The following is a 5293-nucleotide window of genomic DNA, read 5'->3' as shown; positions in this document are numbered from 1 at the left end:
TTTAGGATAAAAGGCTTGCTACAATACTTTCTTTTCTTACCAATAACTCTTATATTTATTTTCATATATACTATGATCTATGTTGGCTTATTGCGAAATGGCTACGAAATCTACTAATTGTTCACTTTGGATATGCTCTATTTAAATCTGTTGTCCATCGATAGAACAATTTTGTATTACTCGTCCCATTCGACATTTTTTTTGAGATTAGGATTTATCTGAATTATGTACTTTAGAAACGGGTTATAATAACTCTTAGGTATGTATGTATGTTGATATGGCATGTGATGTATTCGCCATTTAAGCAACCCATTTACACGACTCATAATTTGCGGTTAGGTATAATCGATCGAGTCAGCTGTAAGTGTGAGTAAGTTAGTCGTTGTATAGGTTATATTGAGTTTGTATTCGAATATTGTTGTTATGGTGTTCTTGTTGACTATAATTTGGGGTTTTATTTAAATCTACTAAATCAACTTGAACACAATTTGGTCTTTAGGGTATATGTCACAGAGGACTGGTACTATGAGTTTGGACGGTGTCCAACGATAGGTTAGTTTATAGTAGTGTAGTATTCGTAGGTTCTTATTCTATTTTAGATATTTGTTTTGTTCACGCCTGTGTTGGATCCCACAGCGTGTGATTTTTCTCTGTGGATACTTGAGTTGAGTATCTATATGGGTATATATATATATATATATATATATATATATATATATATATATATATATATATATATATATATGTGTATGTGTATATATGTGTATATATATATATATGTATATGTATATATATATATTGATACATGTATCCATGTGACTTCCAAAGTAGATTCTCGTAATACGTTGTTACTTCATATATACCGTTATGACTTCCGATTTCGGAAGTCACAACGTTTTGCCTATATTTTTACGAATTTGGCTACTAGATGGTATCAGACGGCTTATATTAAAAATTTCGCTGGAAGTCATATCGTATCTAACATACTCATAAGATCAGATTTTAGTTCGACGGTATATCACCAGCGCTAGTGTCGCTCCCGTGCTACTATACAGGTTATGTACACAACGCGTAGCGTCTTCCGTATACCACACCGCTCGGTGTGACTTCCGTTTTTTGGCAACCCTGTGTAACGGTTTCCAGACATTTATCTGTTGTAGATTCGCGGTCCTAATCGTACTTAGTGTTTTGTGTGCCTTTTGTTTTTAAACATGAATAATAGCAGATCTGCTTTACTTTTAAAGTTAGCCTTAAATGAAGGTACAATAAGTGATTATATATCTCTATAATTATATATTTTCTGCACTTATTTTAATCTATAATATTTACTTACCTATTTACTTATATAAATTTATTTTTCTCGTGTTTTTGTTTACTTCCTTTTTTACAATGAACTTCTAATTTAATCTACACTCACCGGCGCGAAAAACGGGCACCCCAAAAAAATGGGTAACTTTTGAAGTCTCGTATCTCCCAAACCTGTTGTCCGATTTAAGTAATTTTTTTAATATGTTATAGCCTTATTCTTTAACAATATAGCTATGATAATATTGTTAATATACAGTTAAATTTTCATTGTATACCGGGTGTACCAATCAAACTGTTTTTTTTTTCTCAATTTTCACAACACCCTGTGGAATATTCTAGCCTTTATAAAATATTTAAATTAAAGCCTAACTATAGCTCCAGGTTTTATTAACATTCTGTTTTTTTATTCATTCGCTTACGTTGGATAATAAAAAAGTTAAGGACTTTAACAACTAGCCATGTTCTTTATCGATACAGGTGTTTCTAAATATAAGTGCGATAAATTTTAAGGGTTAATTTATGCATGAAAAAATAATGATCGTTTGGCAAAAGAATTTTATATTTGCAAGCATTTGCGGACATAGCTTTATCAAGTAAACGATCATTATTTTTTCATGCAGAATTACCTCTTAAAGTTTGTCGCACTTATTTAGAAACACCATGTGTTGATAAAGAACATGTTTAGTTGTTAAAGTCCCTAACTTTTTTATTATCCAACATAAGCGAATGAATAACAAACAGAACGTTAAGAAAACATGGGGCTATAGTTGGGTTTTAATTTCAATATTGTACAAAGGCTAGAATATTCCACAGGGTGTTCTGAAAATTGAAAAAAAAAACCAGTTTGATTGGTACGCCCAGTATACAATGATAATTTACCTGTCTAGAAACAATGTTATTACAGCGATATAGTTAAAGAATAAGGCATATTAAAGAAATATTTAAATCGGAGAATAGGTTTAGATAGATAGGAGATATAGTTAAAGAATAAGACGTATTAAAGAAATACTTAAATCGGAGAATAGGTTTAGGAGATACGAGCCATCAAAAATGACCCATTTTTGGGGTGCCCGTTTTTCGTGCCGGTGAATGTATCTATTAAATAATCTAAATTATTTTTAAAAATCTTATTAAAAGCTTAAATACAAGAAATGTAGGTAAATGTTCTCATTTAACGAAATTTCCGAAAATTGCGTATTTTTTTGACCCAAGTAGGCTGAAAAATCGATTTTATAGTTATTGTTATTTCGAAAGTAATAAAACGTGTAAAAATATACAAAAAAATTGAATGTACAATTACAATTGAATGGAATTAAATACACGAAAAAATGAATCAAGAGCGATAAAAAGTTTAAAGTAATAAATTCTAGTAATAATATGAAATACAGTAAACTCTCTCTTAAGGGGGTAGGCGCAAAATCTCGGTCCAATGCTATTTAAATGCATTCATTTTTAACGAATTCTGAGAAAACTAATAAATACTTTTTAAAACTTACACCCAGAATGAAAGATTATTATTGCGGAGGACCGAAAGTCCCTTAGAATAAACAAAAAGTTTCTTGATAATGAAATATTCGAAATTAAAAATCACACTAACTTTCTCTTGTTTTTTTATCCCGTTATCTTATTAAAATAAACATTATACAGGGTGTCCAGAAACTCTACCGACAAACGAAGACCGGAAATTCCTCAGATAATTTGAAGATAATTTAACCCAATTCACCTAGTAAGAAAACGCTTCCTAAGGGAGCTAGAGCTCTTTAAAGATGGCGTTTTGTAAATAGTTTTTTTTAATAGCTCCAGAACGCTTCTATTTATAAAAACTAAAACTCGTACGCCTATTTATCTTCCAAATATACATCGATTCCATTAATTGCGAATTTCTAGTACTGGTCATAGGCGTCCGTTTTGGGTAGGAAAACGGTTATTTTATCATATAACTTTTTTGTCTTTAACTCTTAAGCATTTCGGCCACTGGATTATTAAATTGTGAGGCATTATAGTACTAAATGGTACTCTTGCTTTAAGTCGGTAGGATGCACCGTTTTCTAGAAAAATTGATTTGAAAATTTTTCGTGTATTTAATTTGAAAAAAAAAATTCACAAGAAAACTATTTAGAAAAACGAAAACTGGTACGTTTATTTATCTTCCAGAAATAAATCGATTTCCTTAATTGCAAAATTCTATTACTGGTCATATGCGTCCGTTTTGGGTAGGTAAACGGTTGTTTTATCGCATACCTTTTTTGTCTTTAATTTTTAAGCATTTTTGACACTTGATGATTAAGTTATGAGGTATTCGAGTACTAAAACTTACTCTTACTTTAAGTAGGTAAAATACACCGTTTTTATATAAATTTCTTTTTCAAATTTTTTTAAAATTAAAAAAACGAAAAATTTTTAAATCGATTTTTCTAGAAAACGGTTCATCCTACTCAATTAAAGCAAGAGTACCTTTTAGTACTAGAATGCCTTACAATTTAATAAACCACTGTCAAAAATGCTTAAAAGTTAAAGACAAAAAAGTTATGCGATAAAATAACCGTTGCCCTACCCAAAACGGGCGCCTATGACCGATACTATAAATTTGTAATTAATGCAATCGATGTATCTCGGGTAGATAAATAAGCGTACCCGTTTTCGTTTTTCTAAATAGAAGCGTTCTGGAGATATTTAAGAAAAACTAATTGTAAGACGCCATCTTCAAAGAGCTCTAGCTCCCTTAGGAAGCATTTTCGGACTAGGTGAATTGGATTAAATTGTCTTATAATTATCTGAGGAATCTCCTGTTTTCGTTTGTCGGTAGAGTTTCTGGACACCCTGTATAAGTTTTCAGGGACTTTCGGCCCTCGGTAATAATGTAATATTCCATTCTGCGTTTAAATTTTTCAAAAATACTTATTAGTTTTCTCAGAATTCGAAAAAAATTAGTGCGTTTAATTAGCATTTTACCAAGATTTTGCGCCTATCTCCTTAACGCAGTGGCGGATCCAGGGGGGGGGCGATGGGGGCGATTGGCCCCCCCTCTCAATCCAAGTGATTTATGTTTTTTTAATTATAATATAAAGATTACAAGAACATTTATTTATTTTTTCAAATATATAATTAATTATACATGTCAAAATTACAATATTATATTATGAATTACATATAAATATATTTTATTAGTATGGGACTTGGCTAAAACGGGCCAGTGACGCCAGTGTATTTGGAAATGAGTAATTTATAATCCTTATAAATTAAGAATTAAAAATGATCACAATAAGCATATTTAAAAAATATGTAATCCTATATACTGTGAACGCAACATAAGCATCTCCACTCTCCAGGTACAATTATAAAATCGTTTGCAGATACATAACAGATTCGCCGAAAATCTCTCGAAAATTGCGCGCCTAGCAAAAACTATATTAATTCGCCGAAAATATAAATAATATGTTCACACGCCGATAGCTGACCACGAAAAAAGGAGACACTTAGTAATTATTAGTAATTAGTGCATTTTGGGTCTCGATGCAAGCAACATCTCTAATACTGATTCGTGCAGATCTTAGTTTGTAAATTGTTAGCGTGATTAATGGTATTTTGAGTTTATTCTTCTTTTTTTATATTAATATAGTTTGTGATTTACGAAGAGTTATAAGATGTCAAATAAACGAAAGGATTCACAAGCTTCTACCGAGAACTTAAAAAGAAAAAATTCAAATGTCGCAATATAACTGATTATTTTTTAAAAATCAACGTAATTTGGGTGATAATATTAATAGTAATGATGATAATAAATAAGTACAAGGTACATCTTATCAGATAGATCATACTATGAGACCTATTGATCTTGGATCAAATTTAAGTTCTGAGAGCATTCAAAACAAGTCATGCGATTTATGCAAGTCATGCAGTAAATACCAATTCTACTTTCGAGAGTTTTATGGAAAAAGGTATGTCATATGCATGAAAGTATAGAAAGTATACAGTGCTAGTCAAA

This window comes from Diabrotica virgifera, chromosome 2 (genome assembly GCF_917563875.1).
Source record: "Diabrotica virgifera virgifera chromosome 2, PGI_DIABVI_V3a".
Lineage (NCBI taxonomy): Eukaryota > Metazoa > Arthropoda > Insecta > Coleoptera > Chrysomelidae > Diabrotica > Diabrotica virgifera.
This window is presented reverse-complemented; position numbering follows the sequence as displayed.